Here is a 23,633-nt window from a genome sequence, read left to right as displayed (position 1 = left end):
GGTCAGATCTGGTCTAATCTGCCCAGCTGCAGATAGAGATCTTTGCAGAGCTAACTTATGTGTGGGTCAGAAGAGAAGACTTGAGGCAGAGAAAACTCATTAGCTTCATTTAAAGAACTAAGCCACGAGCTAGCACCAGTGCTCAAAATACTTTCTCAGGCAACACTTAATCAGGGTAGGGTACCTAAGATTGCAAACTAAGTGGATAAAAGAAACCTGGCAGTTCATGATGAATAGGGAATCTATACTCTCTACATTTGTCATGTAGTTTTCTTAATTGCTTTTGTCCTCTCTTTATTCATAGTAATATATATATATATATAATCCTTCAGTCACGAAAATGAATGCTGTAGTTGACGACTTATTTGACTTAATCCTGTGCACTCCCAGGGGAGCATAGGGCCACAACCACACCTCTCCACCAAACTCGGTTCTGAGCAGCTTTCTTCATTTGCTCCCATGTCATTCCAGTAGTAGTATAGTGCTTATTGCCATTACCACCTCCAGCAAAGAAAACCTTACAATCTGAACAATGAAAAGGAATAGAAAAGCAATCTCAGCAACATGTGTCATGAAGTTCTCTAAAAAATCAAAAGTTATTTATGTTAAAAAATAGCTGGAAAAAAAAAACAGTGAGGCTATAAAGAAAAAGCTTAGGAATTATGTTGTTGTTTTTTCAGTGTTTCTATTGTTATTATAAGAACTTAATGTTTGTTTTTATTCCAAAAGAATCAACTTGTTTATTAAGGCTTGTCACATTAAATTAATTATGACATGAAGCTGATATAAAATAATAATTTGACGAGAGTTGGCCTTACTTAATGCTAATTAGGCATGGGGCATCTGACTGTGTTAAGATTATTAAATTTCATTTAGTGCTGGATATTCAAAAATAAATCTTTTCTCTAGGTTACTAGGACAACATTTTGTTAAACATTTATAATTGTCTAACAACCTTTTGAAAATACATTTTTTGACCTTTCCTTATAACAATTGTGAAAGACTATACCAGTATAGAGTCAGAATTAATTGAAGCTGGATGATTACTTATATAATATTGTTATTAAATCTTATTTGGATAAAAGATTCCTGGCAGACATTAATCAACTGGCAAAGGAAGTTATGTATTAGAAAAATGTATTCCCTGTGCTGTGTAGAAAAAAAAAAAAGAGAAAGAGATAAAGAGATAATCAATGTTTGAAAGTAATGAGAGGCTGTATTATGGGAGTAGCTACTGTGATATATGGTAGACTAGATTTGTCCAATTTAAAATAGAAAATGCAATTAGGGAAGAAAAATGTGTTTTTGTTCAGTACAGACCATCCTGCCAATGCAAGTTCTAAAATTGGTGGCTCATGAATATAAAAAAAAAAAATGCTCAACACACACAAAAATATAACAAACACACATATAAAGTATAAATATTTCTTTTATTTTTTAAAAAAGAAAATGTTCAGCATCAAAACATGCAGCAATATGGACCTGTTAATTAAACAACTAATAAATCATAATGAACCTAACACAGTTAACAATAATGATATTGTTGTGTCTCTCTCCTTTGTTTCTTGATTGAAATCAAAACAGCTACCACCAATTGCGAGAATGTGGCAACTCAGATTCTAAATAGGGTCATACTTTATTGAGTCTAATGTATTACATGCCAAATAGTGTACTTTATTAAGTCTGATGTATTACATGCCAAATAGTGTACTTTATTGAGTCTGATGTATTACATGCCAAATAGTGTACTTTATTGAGTCTGATGTATTACATGCCAAATAGTGTACTTTATTAAGTCTGATGTATTACATGCCAAATAGTGTACTTTATTAAGTCTGATGTATTACATGCCAAATAGTGTACTTTATTGAGTCTAATGTATTACATGCCAAATAGTGTACTTTATTGAGTCTGATGTATTACATGCCAAATAGTGTACTTTATTGAGTCTGATGTATTACATGCCAAATAGTGTACTTTATTGAGTCTGATGTATTACATGCCAAATAGTGTACTTTATTGAGTCTGATGTATTACATGCCAAATAGTGTACTTTATTGAGTCTGATGTATTACATGCCAAATAGTGTACTTTATTGAGTCTGATGTATTACATGCCAAATAGTGTACTTTATTGAGTCTGATGTATTACATGCCAAATAGTGTACTTTATTGAGTCTGATGTATTACATGCCAAATAGTGTACTATTGGCAACACAAAATTTCTAATTGAATAACTGTTGTACTGTTCTGATCTTGTACTGGACTCCACTGTGCTAGACTGTCTTGACTCTGCAACTCTCTCTCTTTCTTTATATAGGGTTTCTGAATGTCACTAGTCCTCTCTGGATGATCATTTCTTCACTTTCCTAAAGTAATTCATTTCAAAATATTATCTTTTTAGAAAAAAAAATGTATGTATACAGTTTTTCTTATAAATAAGTCGTATCTATTTTTATTTTAGTACGCTTTTAGTGATAGTGATAGAGAGTGTGCATTGCTCAACATGGAAATGTTTTGTAAAGATGGTTACATCCCTTGGGAGACACTGATCTATATAACAGGAGAGGTAGAGTATTGTGTGTATTGTCATTTGCGCATGAGATATAAATATTTTAGTTTCTTTCTAAAACACTAAGCCAAAAATATTTATCTCTTGACTTTTCATGACTTTGTTATAAACGTGTAATTAAAAAGAAAAATTTTAAAGGAAATTATTGTAATAGTCTGAGACAACTTAATTAATAATTTTGTAATTGGAATTGACCAGACATGTATGCCCACTTCATGTGGAGCGAAAATGACAAAACAGTGCACATTATATCATATATTATATATGGATTTTGCTCAGCAGCTAGACATGCAATATCAGGCTTTGAGACCAAGCTGGATTAAAGGAGTAACAGAAGTGGGCTAAATTGAGTCAAGAGAGAAAAGTATCATTTTGTCATCAGACCACAGATGGCTCACATTGAATTATTATCGCATTTCTTAAAATGCAATTGTGCATTTTAACATTTTAAAATAAAATACCACCACAATTTTCAAACTACATACATCCATAAAAGACTTCATACATTAATCTATATTCGTTAATTTTCAAATTTTAGGTTAACATTTATGAATGATTATTTTTTTGTACAGTATAATACACAATTAGTTGAATGATTTAAAACTTCTTTTATTACCACAGATTACCTATGGTGGTCGAGTCACAGATGCCCAAGATCAAAGATGTCTAAGGACAATTTTAAAGTTTTTTTTCAGACCTGAAACCTTAAAACCAAAATATAAATACTCGGAATCAGGTAATTGTATGTTCAATATAAAGTACATTCTAAAGGAAGTCCTATTCATTTATTTGCGGCAGATGTTGATGTTTATTAGCAGGTTTCAAACTAGGACTAAAATAAATTGAGGATCTGTTTCCTTTTTTTCTTTTTATACACCATATCTGTAATCTAACCTTTGAAAGTAGCATCTTCGTCTTCATACAAGTATTACTTCATTCAGTACACACACACATACACACATTGTCCTTAACACTGATCAACATATTTTGATGTAAAATACAAATATTCAAAATTGATTTCTCATCAGTAAGTTTTTTATAATGTTCTACTAATAATTTGTAAAAGATTAAAATGCTGGTATAGTCAATAGCTTATGGCACATCAACATTATTTAGATCTCTATTGATTGTAGAGAAGCTGCAGGGTTTAGAAGTGTTGACAACTGATCAAAAAGTTTGTATTGCTATTAAGATGCATGTCATAGAGAGGGGTGTAACATGCACTTTAAAATAGTTGCATGGAGTGATCAAAGCAAAATTCCTTTTCAAAATATGCAAACAAAAAACATACATAAATTATAACCAGTTACAGAATTGAAGTATGAGCCTAATCAAAATTGATATAACAAATTAGATTAAATCCATTCTAATCTGACTTCAGAATCCTATGCAACTTGAGCAAAGATTTAACATAGTGAAAGTAGATTTGATTAAGACTGTTTTAGTCTGTCAGGGTGAGGAACTTTTTAGCTCGTGATACATTGTTTATTTTACTATTCCTCTTATCAGCTGGCAAAGGGTTAAAAAAAAAAAAAAAACTTGGATGAATACAGATCTTGAAAACTGCTCTAACAATTTTCTTAGAAATTTAACAGTTTAAGTATAACTTGGAGAAAAGAATAACTAGCTAATTGGCCGCACTTGAAAACTCTGGTTTGATCATTATAATTTTTCAAAATATAAATTTCTTACAATTAAATTTGGTCTGGAGGTCTAGATAATCTGTATATTAAATACACATACATAAGCAAGTATTCCTGAATGTATTTCATCAAAGAGTTCAATAAACTTTTTCAAGAACATTTTACATCTTTGAAACTTTTATTACTTGTATTAATATCTAGATCCAGTATTCTAGTCTAGGCTACCCTTTTTTTTAATATTGCCATGTCTGCATCTGTATCACCGAACTAGAATTTTATATATTCTGACTAGATTTATACATGCCCTTAACCTTGATTTGGTTGGCGCTTCAATCGGAGCTTACATTTGCCACTGACAAGGTAGTGGTCTGAGCCGATATCAGCTCCTCTGCGGGTCCGCACGTCTAACAGAGATGACCTCCATCGTTTGGAGATGCAAATGTAATCTATCTCGTTGAAGGTTTCTCCATTTGGTGATCGCCATGTTTTTTTGTGTATTTGTTTGTGCTTAAAATATGTGTTTCCAATTGAAAGGCTGTTGGATGCGCAGAGAGAAATCAAGCGCTCGCCATTATCACTGATGTTTTCTGCAGAGCCATATGGTCCCATTACATATTCAAAGCCAGTTCGGTTGGGATTGATTTTGGCGTTAAAGTCTCCCATCAGTAGAATTAGGTCGTGAGTAGGTGTTTCATCAAGAGTGGTTTGTAGTTGATTATAGAAATGATCTTTGATGGTATCTTCTGCATCCTCTGTAGGAGCATAAGCTTGGATGGTAGTGACTTTAATTTGCTTTGTTTGGAGTCGAGCTGTAATGATGCGGTCACTGACCGGCTTCCAAGCAATTAGCGCTGAAGCTGCTATTTTAGACATGATGATTCCTACACCACCAATGTGCTCCTTGTCATGTCCTGAATATATTATTGTCTTGCCATCATTGATTATTTGTCCACTTGATGTCCACCGCATCTCGCAGATCCCAAGGATGTCCAGCCGGTAAGAGTCAAACTCTCTTAAAAGTTGGGCCAGTTTACCGCATTGATTCAGGGTTCTTACATTCCACGTGCCTATAAGAGTCGGTTTCCTTGCGTTGAAAGGCTTGCCATGTATCAGGTATTGGACTTCCAGTTGGCTTTGATCCAACACCGTCATCAGGGTTTAGCCGCCCTGGCCGCATGTATAGTTTTCATTATGTGTCGAGTTTGCCGTTTCTGTAGCAATAGTAGCTGATATCGGCTTAGACCACTACCTTGTCAGTGGCAAATGTAAGCTCCGATTGAAGCGCCAACCAAAACAAACCACACGACCCCGCCCATTTAATGTAGAGAAGCTTAAAGACGGCAATACTGCAGCACAGTTCCAATTGAAACTAACGAACCGCTTTGAGGCTCTTGCAGATATATTGACCCTTGAAGAAGAGTGGGCCAACTTCAAAGATACCACTATTGGGTGCGCGGAAGAAGTTATCGGAAGGAGGCGAGGCTCATACAAGGAACGGTGGATACAAGACAGAACATGGAAATTGATAGATGAGAGGAAAGAGGCCAAACGTAGACGAGATCAGAAAAATGAAACACAGGATCGCAGCCTAGCAGAAGAAGCCTATAGGGAAGCAGATCTGAAAGTAAAGAGAAGCTGTCGGCAAGATAAACAGGACTGGATTGAGCAGAAGGGACAAGAGGCACAAGCAGCTGCAAGCAGAAATGACACAAAAACCCTCCATCGTATTGTCCGAGATCTCACTGGAGCAAAGAGTGGACATGGGGCACCAATAAAAGACAAGCAAGGCAAAACTTTGTTAACCAAAGAAGAACAGGATGCAAGATGGGTAGAGCACTTTAAAGAGACCCTTAACCAACTGTCGCCAGACCTAACTTACATATTCAAGGACCCCTCTCCAGACAATGATCTCAAGGTCAAGACAGACCCAATAACTGCTGAGGAGGTTACCATGGCCATAGCAGTGCTAAAGAATAACAAAGCACCAGGACTAGACATGATATCAGCAGAAATGCTAAAATATGGGGGACAGTGCATTGTTAACAGAATGACTGATCTCTTAAATCTCTGTTGGCGAACTTCAAAAGTCCCAGAAGACTGGCAAAAGGGAGTGATTGTAAAGCTTCCAAAAAAGGGCAACTTGGCAGATTGCAACAACTGGAGGGGCATTACTCTCCTCTCTGTCCCAGGCAAAGTTTTCAGCACTGTTTTGTTGAGACGGCTTCAACAGTCTGTAGATGAAAGGCTCAGAGAAGAACAAGCAGGCTTCCGAAGAGGCAGATCATGTACAGAGCAGATTTTCGTTTTACGAAATATCATAGAACAAAGTCTTGAGTACCAACAACGGCTAATGATCAGTTTTGTGGACTTCAAAAAAGCGTTTGATAGTGTCCACCGAGAATCACTATGGAAAATAGTTAGAGAATACGGTATCCCAGAAAAATTCGTCCAGATCCTACGACGCCTTTACAGTCAGTCTAGTTGCTGCATTAAAACAGAAGAGGGAACAACAGAGTTTTTTACAATCGAGACAGGTGTGAGACAGGGGTGCATCTTATCTCCCTTCCTTTTCCTCCTAGCCATCGACTACATAATGAGGAGAGCAATGAACCAGACTGCCTTTGGTATTCCATGGCATGAACAACTCCGATTGATGGACTTGGACTTTGCTGATGATGTTGCACTACTCGGGGCTACAAATAAATGCATTCAAGAAATGACGGAGAGCCTAGACAGAGAGGCACCCAAAATTGGCCTCCGCATAAACTTGGATAAGACTAAAATTATGCGAGTGGGATATAAGGCAAAGGGTGTCCCCATCAGACTTGGCGAGTCAAAGCTTGAAGAGCTGGACAAGTTCACGTACCTTGGCAGCATCATAACAAATGATGGAGATGCTTACCATGATGTAGCATGTCGAATAGGAAAGGCAGGGAGCATTTTCCAAAGGCTGCAGCCTATTTGGACTAGCCAAGCCATTGGACTCGAGACAAAAATACACCTTCTCAACACAATTGTCATTCCAACTGCTACATATGCATGTGAGACGTGGAAGTCATCTGTCAAAATTGAGAAAAGACTAAATGTGGCTCAACAGAGATGGCTGAGACGGATTTTGGGAGTCAGTTACACAGACCGGATCTCAAACAAGGAAATCCTATGCCGAACTGGGAGTCGAACACTTAGTGAGGTTGTGACTGAGCGTCGCATGAGGTTTGCGGGACATGTTTTACGTCAAAATGAATTACGCACACCAAGAGTTGCGATAACCTGGAAGCCAAAACGAGGAAAGCGCAAACAGGGACGTCCTCGTATTACCTGGCGACACACCTTCATGGAGGACCTCAGAACAGTGGACACCAGATGGGAGGAGGCTCCAGACATTGCCAGTGACAGATCATTATGGAGACAGCTTGCCGCCCAATGCGCCGAACGGCTCGGGAGGACCTAAGTCTAAGTCTAAGTAACCTTGATTTATTTCAAGTATGGGGGAGAGGGAATTGTTCTTTTGTTTAAAATGTATTATTCATTAGTAATTAATAGCAAAGTAATTGCTTACCAAAAGTCATCAGCCTCTTAAGAAATAATGTCTTTGAAAAAAAAAGTTATGTTGTTTTGTATTATATACAATGGGCCATGGAAGGTAATTTTTTTAATTTAATCTATTTTTGAAGGTATTTACTATCCACCTCTTGTCAAGACATTGGCTACTGTCAAGGCTTACATAGAATCTCTACCACTTATAGATGAGCCAGAAATCTTTGGGCTCCATGAGAATGCAAACATAGCCTTTCAGTTGAATGAAACCAATGCTTTACTTGGTAAGTCTGTGTTTGTTTTGCTAATGCTTGTATAGAAACAAAAACAGTCGCAATTGACTGCTATATACACTTACACTGGTTTTGTTGTGAAATACTTTAGTTAAGAATATAATTCATTGTCATATAATACATTGTCATATAATCTTTTTTACACTGCTTTATTATGGCTTACAACATTGTAGCCATCAGTGAGTCTTATACTCTATGGACAGACTCCTTTGCCACTTTTCTCTCTAAAAAGATACAGATTGTGGGTCGTTTAGAACTTGCTTTTTGTTGATCTCAGGAGAACCACATTTGATAATGTTCAAGAAGAACGTTCAAACCAGTTCGAAACTCTTGCTTTATATATCTGTTTTGTTCACCTATTACCTTGAGCCTACTGTTTGTTAGCATCACTAATAAATCAATTGATTCTTCTTATTCAAATAAATCAACAAAAAAAGGGTGAGATGTTTGGAATTTAAGACAAAAATTTTTGTTCATGCAGAACTAAAGGAGTAAAACAAATTTTTATCTAGCTACAATACTTGATGTTCAACCGAGAATCGTAGCAGCTGATGGTGGGATGTCTAATGATGATATTACTTATGAACTTGCTGAGGCTGTCCTGGATCGATTGATTGACAAACTGGATATTGAAAGAACGAATCCCAATATGTTTACAGTACGTACCAATATTATTAGTTCCAAGTAAAAATGGTAGTTTTTAAATCTTAGTACTTTACTTAGTCCATCACCCCTATTGAAGTATGGGCCACCAGCAATGGATTTCCATATTCCTTTATCCTGGGCCATCCTTTTAATTCTTAGTACTTACTTTACTTACAGTCCATCACCCCTATTGAAGTATGGGCCACCAGCAATGGATTTCCATATTCCCATTTATTGGGCCATCCTTTTAATTCTTAGTAGGCCTTTCTGTTTCTAATATTGTTAGTGATCCTATCATTCCATAGTTCCTAGTATTACATGATAGTCTTTGAGTTCTTGTGATGCTTTAGTGTCTAGCTTTATATAGTAGTAGTTCTTAGTTTTTATCATGCATTACCTAACATAATAGATTGCTCTCTTGGCATGCAATAATACCTGACAGTAGATTGCTCTCTTAGCATGCAATAATACCTGACAGTAGATTGCTCTCTTAGCATGCAATAATACCTAACAGTAGATTGCTCTCTTAGCATGCAATAATACCTAACAGTAGATTGCTCTCTTAGCATGCAATAATACCTAACATAATAGATTGCTCTCTTAGCATGCAATAATACCTAACATAATAGATTGCTCTCTTGGCATGCAATAATACCTAACAGTAGATTGCTCTCTTAGCATGCAATAATACCTAACATAATAGATTGCTCTCTTAGCATGCAATAATACCTAACATAATAGATTGCTCTCTTGGCATGCAATAATACCTAACAGTAGATTGCTCTCTTAGCATGCAATAATACCTAACATAATAGATTGCTCTCTTGGCATGCAATAATACCTAACAGTAGATTGCTCTCTTAGCATGCAATAATACCTAACAGTAGATTGCTCTCTTAGCATGCAATAATACCTAACATAATAGATTGCTCTCTTAGCATGCAATAATACCTAACATAATAGATTGCTCTCTTGGCATGCAATAATACCTAACAGTAGATTGCTCTCTTAGCATGCAATAATACCTAACAGTAGATTGCTCTCTTAGCATGCAATAATACCTAACAGTAGATTGCTCTCTTAGCATGCAATAATACCTAACAGTAGATTGCTCTCTTAGCATGCAATAATACCTAACAGTAGATTGCTTTCTTAGCATGCAATAATACCTAACAGTAGATTGCTCTCTTAGCATGCAATAATACCTAACAGTAGATTGCTCTCTTAGCATGCAATAATACCTAACAGTAGATTGCTCTCTTAGCATGCAATAATACCTAACAGTAGATTGCTCTCTTAGCATGCAATAATACCTAACATAATCGATTTCTCTCTTTGTTCTTAATATAAGTTCCAAGTCTAACATTTATTGTCATAGTTCTGAACTTTGCTTAGTTTCTAGATTGCTGTTGTACGAGTGAGATTGTTTTGATGTAGCACTTCTGTACAACTTGTGGATATGAGTCTCTGGTATACTGGAATATTGACAATGACTAGACAAAAAAAAAGAAGCATCATTACTCAAAAAAAAAAAAGAAAAAAGAAACTAAGACCTTATTTACATTTGTAGAAATATGTGTTGCATGTGTTATCTGCCCTATATGGCTGCCTGGTCATGCGGTTTGCACGCTGGACTGTCGTTCGGACTTATCGATGGTCCTGGGTTCAAACCCTGCCCGCTCCCATCCCCCGTCATCCAGCGGGAGGTTTGGACTAGGCAGTAATTATCTTCAACTCTGAAGGAACATCCGAAATAAGTAAAACATATATAAGGACAATTGTTAAAATGTACAAGTTTTAATAGACAAGCTAACCAGTAGAATCATAGCTCTGTTAAGCAAATCGTAGAAAAACCTGTAAAAAAAAAAGAAACCTGTAGCATGGCCATTATTTTGTATTAAGCAAGATTAATTTTTTAATATATATCTATAAGCTTTGTGATAGTTTACAAAAATAGTGTTCTTGAAAAAGCAGGAAAAAAAATATCCATGACTTTAAATACACAAACAAAGTATATAGATTAACAATAAGATTATGATATACCAGTTGATTTCCCAGCTTGTTTTCAGTTATTTTAACTGCTTTAAAAAACATAAATACTATGACTCTAATGATACAGCCATGTAAAAGCCAAATGACTTAACTGTATACAATTTAGCTCTTAGGATATGACTGTATTAAACATTGAAAAATTTTAAGTCATTGTTTTATTATTTACATCTTATGACATTTGAGTGAAACAAAATTGTTATAAGTCAGTCTTACATCTGGCTGAATGTGAAAACTACTACATTATTAAAAGCTTCTTATTTAAAGAAAAACAACATAATAGTGCATACAATATTTTTAAAAATATCAAAAACCATGTTGTTGTTTTTTCAATAATATTAGAAACGCTTAGTAGTAATTGACAAATTGATTGCATAATATTGTTTCTTTATTCACTAGCCTGACGCCAAAGGTCGCATAAACTCTTTAACCATAGTGTTGATGCAAGAAACTGAAAGATTCAATAAACTGCTTATAATAATCAAGGTACATGTTAATAAGATTTAAATATAGAATAATTAATGAGTATGTTTTATATTATTGTATACAAAGACCTTACTGATATTATAAAAGGTTTAATGTAAACGAAATCTGAAGTCTAGATTTATTTAACGAATAGTTCACGAGGCGAATTACATGAAGATTGCTTATGATATGATATTGACACAGAATAAGTTCCCCTTTCAACTTTGCAATATTTATGGCATATGATGTCAAGGTCATCTATTTTGCTGGCCAAGGTTAACAAGCAGGGTATCATGTGGCCAGCACAATGACCTACCGCCTTTTCTTTCCCCAACTAAAGTCAGAATTTGGATTAGAATTACAATTTGAATTAAATTAAAATTAGAATTTTGTGGACTCAGGGGCATCCTAAAAATCACAAAGCCAAGCACTTAACCACTCAGCCACCGCGCCCTCAATATCTCATGTAGTGAAATAAAAAATTCTTAACTGGCCATTTCTTGTAAAAGCAAGTTGGTAGCGCCTTTCAATTTTCTAGGATTTCAATGCATTCAACAACTTGAAAAAATTACTCTGGAATCCTTGATACACTATAATGAATCTCCACCCTGGGACGAAAGCCCTCTTCCTACTATAAGGGACCATATTGAAAACATAAAAAGAAAATCTGACTACAGACCAACAGGAAATAGTGAACTGTTTTCTACAAACCAATTATCCTAGCAATCAGTGGATCAGAGTTTACACGGACGGCTCACCATAAAGCCACCGCAAATGGAGGAGCTGGAATACTCATGGAATGACCAGATGGAGGAAAACTAGAAAAATCCATTGCAACTGGAGAGCTCTCTGACAGTCACAGAGCAGAAAGGGAAGCACTAGCACTAGCTGCTGCCATGCTAGCAAATTATCCAAGTTCCCCACACAGTCAGATTGTCTTTCTAACTGATGCGAAAACAACCCTCCAAAGCTTGCAAAACTCTGATTCCTCTTGTATTAAAAACGTCAGAACAGCACTTACAAAGCTCAACAACAACAGCAAAAAAACTGTTATTCAATGGATACCAGAATAGAAAATACCCAGCAATAACTTGGAATTCTCGTGATAATGGTGAAATGATAGTAAGTCAGAGCTTCATTTTAAGAGATAATTTGGTTAAGTTTTTTTAAATTTATTTTTACTCCTTTAGACATCATTAGAACAACTGAAAAAAAGCCATCAAAGGTTTCGTAGTGATGAGTGAGGAATTGGAGAATGTATACAATGCTTTTTTAAATAACCATGTAAGTAATATATTGTTTACATTTAGAATGAACGTAGATCTATCTGTTAAATTTTAGTCTTATTTTTCCCGAAAAACTTCACACATTTCATTGGAAGCTTCAACTTAAAGTCAGCTTCTCTTATACAAATTTAGTTCAAAAAGAAGATAATAATTCCAACCTGAATTCATCCTGGCTCATGTGAAACCTTTACCTTTTACCTTTACCTATCCCTTAGTCTGTTGGACCGTTGGGGCACCAGGCAAGATTTGTCGACCGTCTTTCTCCATTCCTCCCTTTTTTTTGCCTTGTTTAGAACCTCTCTCAATGGCAGGCCCGTCCATTCTTTAATGTTGTCCTCCTATCGCTTTTTCTGTCTGCCTCTTCTTCTTTTCCCTGGCACTGTTCCCTGAAGGAAGGTCTTTGTGAGCCCCGTAGATCTTGTAATGTGGCCAAATTTTAAGCTTTCGTCTTTTTACAATAGTTAGCAGGTCGTCATGGGCTCCAATCGCTACAGTAACCCTGTCTCTGATTTCTTGGTTTGTGATGCGGTCTTTGAATGTGATGCCTAGGATCCTTCTGTAGCATCTCAATTCCATTGCTAGGATCCTCCTCTCAAGCTCTGCATTCAACGTCCACGACTCGCAAGCATATAAAAATGTGGCCATGACCAGAGAGAGCATCAGTCTGATTTTGGTGCCGAGGGCTAAGCCCTGATCTTTCCATATTATTTTAAGTTTTGAAAGGGCTGCTGTGGGCTGTGCTATTCGGGCCAATAGTTTGGGTTTTGTTCCCTCATCTGAGACAATAGCTCCGAGGTATTTGCAGCTTCAAATACCTCATGTGAAACAGAGCTTAAAATTCTTTTAACTCATTGTTTTTCTTTTCCTTCCTTCCTTTTCATTCTCAAATTGTTCTTGGAAAGAAAGATTATTTATATTAATTTGTTCTAGCATATGGAATAAGAAATGTGTCTTTAGCCTTGTGTCTCTGAGTATTTATTATATTAGGTAATGTTATTGTACTTGCAAGCTATAATTTAGTGTTTTAGGTATTACTACTACTTTGTTTTCTAGTGTTTTGTCTTGGAATTCCTCTAAATGTTTAGTGATATCCTAAGTTGCTAATTTAGTTTAATGTAAGTATCCATTTGTGATATGCCTCATAGCTCTATATGACATCTTTTAGATTCTTTATCTATCACATGTTGAAGGATCCCCCAAATTAAGATGCAATTTTGCATTGTGGTTTAAGGTGAAATAGAATTTTGTTGTGATATTACTGTCTGATTTGCAAATATTTATGATAAACTATATTCTTTTGTTTGATTTATTATGTCAATATGGGAATTCCAAGACACTGGTAGCTTTTCATTTATTTAGGTATTTTGAGTTTCTAGCCCTCACTCTTCATTCAATATATCATAAGATTAAACATTCATCAAGTCAATATATGAATTGTTGTAGTGGTGTTTCTTGTTTGACATAATTGATTAACTGTGTCAGGGGGCCAGGACAGATAAGGCAAGGCTTTAAAATACAACCTGACACATGTATGGATCAACTTTCCATTCATTATGTTTTTTCTAACAAAATCATTGTTGTGTAAATTATATGACTTACTCAATTTCAATAGATTTTTAATTTGGTTAGGGTGTCACAGTCCAGTTTTAGAACCTCTGTGACATGAAGTGACACTCAGTCACCTATTGTAACATTCCGTGCGGGCAAGCACGAGGTTATGTGAATAAGTTAAAGGACTCTAAAATAAGGGTCAAAGTTAGTTAGTGAAGAACTCCAGCAGAGAGTGGATGTACGATTTTCTCTGTCTGTAATATGTACCTTAATGAATATGATTTAATGTTAACTTGAGAGTTTTCTTGGGACTTATATTTTGAACATTTAATTGATGTGATTACCTATTCCACATGGCATGAACAGCCAGTATTTATTGGTGTATATTTTGTGACGGCTGAAGTCGCCAGTATTTTCTGTAATTTATCTTATATATAATAAACTTTACGTCTGCTACCAGTGTGTTCATCAGTAATTCTAAATGTTGTCGTTGGAGACTTTAGTATACTAGTAATGTTGCGCACTTGCAAATCTAGTGCGCCTAATAAAGTACATCGTTAAGAGGAGTATTATAGCCGTACCAGAAGAGGTACCTACAACACACGGACACACCCACGCCGCTACGCCTACAGCCAAAACCAGGTAGCGACATTTGGTGGCCAGTATGGACCTACAACATAGGTGACATTTGGCCTTTGGTGACCAGTAAAGGAGTCTTAAAAGGATCTCAATCGCCTCTATAGTAAACAGCGCAAGACTACACGTTAGACCGGTACTTTTTTTCTCAAGATGGCGGCTAACTAAACAAGTACGAAATCCAGCCTGCCCACAAGATCCATTCAAGTAACACCTGCATCCTGAGATCCATTCAACGCCAACCCTGTTCCTAGATCTACCTCTGACACCTGTCCGGTGTGAAACCGAAAACAGAAGTCGACTCGATTCCTATCTACAGCTACAGATGTCGTCTGAAAGAAAGAGCCATACCAGTCAAGACATCGCTTGATGACACTAATGACAGATACACCGCTTCATCACTAGTGCTCGCCACTATTCATCATTGGCACACTCGCACCTTGATATGGTCGTACCTACTTGTTATCTTCCTAATCATTGTGGATTATTATTTTGGATTACTTGACAGATCTGGTATTGATTGTAAATTTGAGCATTTGAGCCATCTTATGGCATTGAACTGGATTATTTTTCTACTACCACTTTAATGCTCATAGTAACGTGTATTCTTAAATTGGATTACTTATAGTATACATGGATTATTATTCTTAAATTGGATTACTTATACATGGATTATTAGCGAACCACCCAAACTGTATTCGCATTTGACAAGCTACAAGAGAGAAGAGGATTAAACTACACTAGTCAACAAGAAAAGGGTCTGTAAGTCACTATTAACAAATTAAATACATGCATATGATTATAAAGTACATGGATTTTGCTTTGATATAGCAAAATATAGCAGTAATTAAACTTGATTGTTAGTAGAGTTAGTAATTGATAACTCTTGGCATTTTTGGAGCCATATTTTGATTTCATTTTTCTAAGTGTTTTTTTAAGGGTGGCTGGAGAGGGACTATTTTATGAACTATCATAACAATAGGATCTATTAGGGTCTATCCTATTTGTTCTTTAACCTCTATAAGGCCCAATGCGTTTGAGGCTCTCCTTGTTGGTACGGAGGTCATAGAATATAGTGGGAAATTATTTATTTAGCTGTTGAGTCTTGTTTGTATTTCTGTCAGTGTATTTAATCTGTATCTATATTGTTGTTTATTTAAAAGTCCTGCATCCATATATCTGTATTTCTCCTGTCACATTTCTACTTTTTATTAATTTCTTTAAAAGCAGACTGTGTTGTTCTCTATATTGTTTCTGTGTTTGTCCTTTTTACTTATACTGTACATATATTTTTCTTTCTCTTACTAATTTACATTTTTTACTATTTTACTCTGGCACAACAGCACACATGTATAACATATATTGATATTTATGACTATTGAATTTGAATAGTTTATAATTGAGTAACTGAGTAAATTTTGATCTAGATCTATACATTTGTTTCACAATTATCACTACATTCTTTCATTACATTGTAACCATTGAAATTTTTTTTATTATTGTGAAATACACATATGTAAAATAATTGACACACACTGTATTAATAGGTATAATACAGTACATTCCTTTCTCACTTAACTAACTACACAAAGCATTAAACATGTCGTCCTATGACAAAATATTAGAGTTAGTGAAAATCATGGAACTAGAAGGGGATGAGAAAAAGGAATTTATCAAAAAAGAATTAGAAAAGGCTGAAAAGAAAGAAAGGGAAGAAAGAGATAGGGCTGAAAAAGAAAAAGATAGAATAGAAAAGAAAGAAAGGGAGGAAAAAGATAGGGAAGAAAGAGCTGCTGAAAGAGCTCATCAGAAAACATTAAAAGAACTAGAAACTAGACAAAAAGAACTAGAACTAGAAGCTGCCAAAACAAATCCCAACATTAATACCCAACAGTCTACAACAAAGCCATTCATCTCTAAATTCCATAAATATAATTCAAAAGATGAAACACTTGAAAACTATTTAGTCCAATTTGAGCATATAGCCTCAACCTATAGTCTTAACAATGAGGACATGGCCAAACACCTACTAGCAAATTTGTCGGGAGAACCCCTCAACATCATTTCCACTCTAACAATAGACCAAAAGAAAGACTATGCAGCAGTAAAGACTAGATTACTAGAACACTTTGGAAAAAACTCAGATTTCTATCGTAAGCTATTCAGGGACACTAAATTGAAAAAAGATGGGGACTTCAACAGAATAATATTCGACATGAGGACTAATATGATAAAATGGTTAGAGCTAGCAAAATGTGACATCAAAGACCCGACACAAATCCTAGACATGCTACTCATTGACAATGTCCTCAACAACGTGACAGACTTAGTATTTACTTTCCTTAAAGAAAAAAAGATCAAGACAGAGACTGAACTGATAACAAACCTAAATTTATTTAAAGACAGTCACCCTGGACACACGATTGACAAAAGAGACCTACACCAACTTGTAGCCACAGCAACAACATTCAACAACAACAACGACAAATTCAAATGGTCCAACACCAAGACTTGTTTCAATTGTGGGAGAAAAGGCCACGTGAAAAACCAATGCAAAGCTCCTATAAACTACAATAACAATTACAGATACAGAAGCTACACTAATTTTTACAACCCAAACAGCTACAAGCACAACAATAACTACAATAATAGACCATATAGACTACACCAGAGTGCAAGTCCCAATGAAAGAAGAAATTTTGCAAACAGTTACCAACACAATAACTATAATAGAAACAACAGGCAATCTAGAAGGGACCAATATAACTACCACACAAACAACCACCCAAACAACTACAATAGAGGAAACAATAGAAACAACAGTGGCAATAACACCAACACCCATAGAGAGGAAAATGTAGCCTACATGCAATCAAATAAGTCCAAAATAAAAGTCTTTCCATCCTATGTTAATTCTAAAGAAGTAGGATCAATTCGTGACAGTGGAGCCACGGCAATCATAGTTAAAGCCTCTTTAGTTGAACCAGGACAGTATCTAGAAGATACAGTAAAAGTGACCTATGCAAACATACACAAATTCGATATTTGCAAGACCGCTAAAGTCCTAATAGAATCACCCTGGATTACAGGAGAACTAGAAGCCATAGTCATGGACACCCCAGCACAAGATCTAATAATAGGCAATGTAGATGGTGTAAAAGATCCAACACTAGAAGAAGTTATGCAATGGGCGGAAGATAGACAAAAATATTCCCTATTTAAACATGAGGCACTATTAGCTCAAACCAGATCACATAAAAAAATAACACCAGAAATAGAATGCCCCACTGTATTACTCAATGAAATAGGCATAACTAGGGAGGAACTAATAGCTATGCAGAAAAATGACACCACAATACAAGACCTCTTAAGCAAAGATTATAACAAGATAAATTTAAATAACCACCATATAGAAATTAACAACTTAGCCATTAGATATAACAGGAAAGAAAACTGTACTAGACTTCAAATCCTGATCCCTAAAACTTTAAGAGCTAAAATATTAAATATGGCACATGATGACCCCACAGCAGGACACTTAGGAAAAAAGAAAGTATATGCTAAGATAGCCAACAAATTCTTCTGGCCAAAGATGGGAAAGGACATTAAGAACTATGTAAACAGTTGCACAGAATGTGCCAAACAAAAAACAGTGACTAGAGCCCCATTAGAAAAATCAGATAAATCTCACTACTTTTGGGACAAAATTGCCATGGACATAATGGGACCCATAACTACCAGCAGTAAAGGGAATAAATATATTTTGGGTATCATTGACATGTCCACTAGATGGGCAGAGGCATTTCCTCTAAAAGATATAAAGGCTATTGACATATGTAATTGCTTAAAAACACTTTTTCTAAAATTTGGATTCCCCAATAAGTTACTGTCAGACAATGCATCAAACTTTAAGTCCCACCTTAACCAAGCATTTGCAGAAATGACTAACATCCGCCTAGTCCATAGCACTATCTACTCACCACAGGGAAATGGAGTCATAGAAAAATGGAACAAAACTGTAAAACAGATGATATATAAGCTAGAAAGAGACTCAATGAGCACCTGGGACCAGACTCTTAGTTATGCTATATTTGCCTACAACACTAGCATCCATGAAACCACCAAATTCAGCCCCTATGAGCTTGTATTTAACAGAAAACCTAAAGGACCGTTAGAGTTATGGGCTGACAACATGTTAGACTTAGAAAACATAGAACAGTACCATCCTTGGATAATTCAGACCAAACAACAGCTTAGACAAGGAATAAAACTAGCAGAGAGATAAACATGGACAAAAATCTAGAAAGGCATAGGAAAATAAAAAACAGAAATAGAAAACTAAGAACACTAAATGTAGGTGACCAAGTTTTTGTTAAGATAGAAAACAAACACTGTAAAGATAAGAATGAGGGACCATTTAAAGTTATAGAGAGAATTAATAACAAAGTGTACATCATTGATAAAGATGGTAGAGAATGCAAACTCAATATTGACAAACTTGTAAAATTGGATAAGAGACAAATAACTGACACAGATATAATTGAACCTGATGTAGAAACCAAACACAATATACAAGAACATATAGTAAACACCATAAACACCACACACAACAGTAATCCAAACATTGAAAATGATATGTTACAGAATTTGACAGTTAAATATAGTGATGTTATTACACAAAAGCTAGGATGTACCAATCTGATAGAACACACAATAAAACTCAACAAAGCACTACCAACTAAGACAAAAGCCTATAATATCCCCAAAGCATATGAGGACTTAGTTAGAATAGAAATGACCAACTTAATCAAAGATGGGAAGATAGAGAGATCTGAAACATGTAAATATGCATCACCCATGGTCATTGTAAAAAAGAAAGACAGTGGAGTAAGAATCTGCTGTGACTTTAGAGAAATAAATAAATGCACAGTCATAGACCCAGAACCCCTACCAGACACTGACAGCATAATCACAACTTTAAGCAAATCATCCCTATTCACAACAATGGACTTAAACAGAGGCTTCTGGCAGATTAAAATGGACCCTGACTCTAAGGAATATACAGCATTCAAATGCACTATGCCAGGCCTAGAAGGTATCTATGTCTGGAATGTCATGCCATTCGGCTTAATAAATAGTACAGCCACATTTCAGAAATGCATGTCAAAACTATTAGAAGGCATAAATAATGTATTGTCTTATGTAGATGACATTTGTGTTTTCACCAACTCACAACAGGAACACATTCATGTACTAGAGCAAATATTCTCAAGACTAAGAACACACAACATGACACTAGCCCCCAAGAAATTAAACCTAGCCAAGCCTGAAATCCAATTCTTAGGATATTGCATTACCAATGACAAAATTACACCCACTGAAACAAACCTAACAAAGATTAAAAACATAAAAGAACCTAGGACTAAGAAAGACATGAGATCATTATTAGGACTTTGCAACTTCTATAGAAAGTTTATTCCAAATTATGCACAGATAATTGAACCCCTTGTTGAATTTACTAAAAAGAAGCATGGAAACACAATTTGTATGGATGAAAAAAGTAGACTAGCATTAAGCAACTTAAAAGATAAATTTAATGAGAAACTAGAATTAGCCAGCATTGACCCAACATCAACACTATCACTATACACTGATGCCTCCAACACTGGTATTGGGGCAAGCTTACTACAGCAAAGGGAGTCATTTTTTAAGCCAATAGTACACATCAGTAGAACACTGTCTGAAACAGAAAGAAAATACTCAGTGATTGAGAAAGAATTATTAGCCATTGTATGGTCAGTTGTAAAACTCAAGAATTACTTGTTAGGTAAATTTTTTAGCATCAAGTGTGATCATAAACCATTACTGGCACTAAAAAGAAAAGATCTAAAAAATGACAGGATAAACAGATGGACACTCATTCTCTCAGATTACAAATTTGATTTAGAAAGCATTCCAGGACATGAAAATGTAATAGCTGACTTTTTATCCAGATACATAATACATGAAAATGAAGCAAGTGAAAATAATGACATTAAACACATCAGCCAGGACATTCTGATAGAATAAATAACCAGTACAAAGCACTTAGAAACAAGTAGTAGCAGTCAACTAAGCTAAATTAACATTCTACACATTTTTCAAATAAGTCATGACACTTTATTGTTACACTTTTCTTTTGGGTCATGATGACATTTATGCTTATGATCAATAACAGATCATCTATTTGCTCATTGTATTTTATTGTCAACTTGTAATATGACAAACGCCAGATGTGTTTATTTTGTGTGTATATATTGTATTTCATTACTGATTGTGCACAGCAATGTAAACAATGAGATGTAAACAACAGTGAACTACTTGAACTGTTGAACTGAATTTTTTTTTTTTCATAACAACTCACAGATGTAAATATTGTCTAAAATTTTTTACACACCTGAATACTACAATGAATGTTTATAAACATGGAAATTTGTTTACTATTGTACTTCAATACTACACTCAGACTATTTATAGTGGTCTTATGCAAGGTCAACCTTGAACTGGATTGACATGTATCTGAAAATTTTTTTTCATTTTTCTTGATGATGGCAAAACTTAGAATAATATTTTGACACAGCACATCACAGTTGTAAATAAATATGAAATTTTTTTCTGTAATCATTTTGAGTAAATTTACTCAGTGTGTCAAATGATACACATTGATAATGTTGTGCATCTACAATTATAGTAAAACATTGGATGTGGAATAACTTGTATATATTTTTCCTTTTTTATATTGATTAGCATGTGATTGTTTGTACAAATTTTTTTTTTTTTCTTTCAGTACAAATGTATGCATAAAGCTTGTAAACACTTGATGGAGGTACTTTTCATTACAATTAGTGTGACATTTCAGTGATTTTGCTCTCAGTGAATTAAGTATATAAATGATTATACATTTTGGACTCAGTAATTTATATGATGTTATACATAATTACTAAGATTATATAAGATGATATGAGCAATTGAAGTGAACTTACAGCACTTGATAGAATAATGGACTAAGCTCATATATATTTGTACAGTGATATTAATGTAAAATATATTTGTCAAAGATTTTTGGTCAAAAATCTTTTTGGAGTGTGGGGCGTATGTCACAGTCCAGTTTTAGAACCTCTGTGACATGAAGTGACACTCAGTCACCTATTGTAACATTCCGTGCGGGCAAGCACGAGGTTATGTGAATAAGTTAAAGGACTCTAAAATAAGGGTCAAAGTTAGTTAGTGAAGAACTCCAGCAGAGAGTGGATGTACGATTTTCTCTGTCTGTAATATGTACCTTAATGAATATGATTTAATGTTAACTTGAGAGTTTTCTTGGGACTTATATTTTGAACATTTAATTGATGTGATTACCTATTCCACATGGCATGAACAGCCAGTATTTATTGGTGTATATTTTGTGACGGCTGAAGTCGCCAGTATTTTCTGTAATTTATCTTATATATAATAAACTTTACGTCTGCTACCAGTGTGTTCATCAGTAATTCTAAATGTTGTCGTTGGAGACTTTAGTATACTAGTAATGTTGCGCACTTGCAAATCTAGTGCGCCTAATAAAGTACATCGTTAAGAGGAGTATTATAGCCGTACCAGAAGAGGTACCTACAACACACGGACACACCCACGCCGCTACGCCTACAGCCAAAACCAGGTAGCGACATAGGGTTATTTCTTTCTGTTTGTAAAGCACAAGTTTCTTGCTTTATAGCAAGCTTCTTGAATTATAGTCCAATTCCTTTTGTGGATCAGGGGGAGACAATGGGTTGCCTTCAGGCACTCAGCAAACACAAGTCTGGTCAAGTTTGGAATAAAACTCAGCCCCTACCCTCCTCTCAATGGGTTGCCACAGAATTCTTGTTACTCAGCCACACATCTCACATATTATAACAAAAATAGAAAAATAGAACTTTAATGAAAATAAATTATTAGAACTTTAATGAAAATAAATTATGGAATATCTTAAATCAACTGTGCTTACTAATGGTTTAAACTTATCCAGAGTTTTTCAAATCACTAATGTGTTTTATGTAACAGTAATAATCAAATAGTTTTAACGATATGTTTAGAAGCACTTTAGTATATTTGATACACATTTTGATACACATTTTCAGGTCCCAGAATTATGGGCCAGAAACGCTTATCCTTCGTTAAAGTCTTTAGCATCTTGGGTTAAAGACCTGATAATGAGGTGTTGTTTTATTGACAATTGGATCAATAATGGACCTCCTAAGTCTTTTTGGTTGTCTGGCTTCTTCTTTCCACAAGGTTTGTAATTTTGTTGGGAAGTTGTAGATCTAAATGTCAGATACTTACAATATCTTTTCACAAAGTTTTATGTGTCCTATAAACTTCATGAAAATGTGTTTGAAAATAAATTACTGTGCTACCTGTTTTTTCGGAGTATTATGTTTCTTAAGCTGTAACGTAACATGATTGGGTATGACTTAATTGCCCTATGAGTTTTGATCTTTCCATTTATGATCACCTTGATTTAAGGCAACTGCAGGTGATTGCTGTTAAAGCTAAAGTGTCAAAACCATGTCAGGAACAAGTGAAATATAAAAAAGTACTTTTAAAAACTAATAGCATTACTTATTTTGAATCAATAATCTAATTAATTTTTAACAGAGCTAGACTAATAATAATAAACTTGTGCAATTGGAAATACTTTTATTAGTTGTTTTTGTTTATTGCCACTTTAATGCTAATAGCTTGCTCAGTGCACTATGGTCCAATAAGTTTCTGTTGGGTAAGGGGTTGAATCTGGGAGAAAGTTTTGGTGCTGCCCTTTCAAAACCATTTTTTTTTTTAAAAGTAAGAAAGTTGCTTGATTCTGTATTTGAAATGGAGGTCTCAAGTATCTAGGATGGAAGGCTAATGTACTAGTCACTGAGCTGTTCAAGTACTGATAA

At 35.0% G+C, this 23,633-nt stretch overlaps 1 pseudogene; it reads left to right on the top strand.

Annotated features, from left to right (window-relative positions):
• The window catches only part of LOC129923994 (dynein axonemal heavy chain 6-like), a 100,040-nt pseudogene that overhangs the window by 66,791 nt on the left and 9,616 nt on the right, over positions 1–23,633 (top strand).

Source organism: Biomphalaria glabrata, chromosome 18 (assembly GCF_947242115.1).
Source record: "Biomphalaria glabrata chromosome 18, xgBioGlab47.1, whole genome shotgun sequence".
Lineage (NCBI taxonomy): Eukaryota > Metazoa > Mollusca > Gastropoda > Planorbidae > Biomphalaria > Biomphalaria glabrata.
The sequence above is the reverse complement of the archived record's forward strand: the minus strand, read 5'-3'. Positions and strand labels throughout refer to the sequence as shown.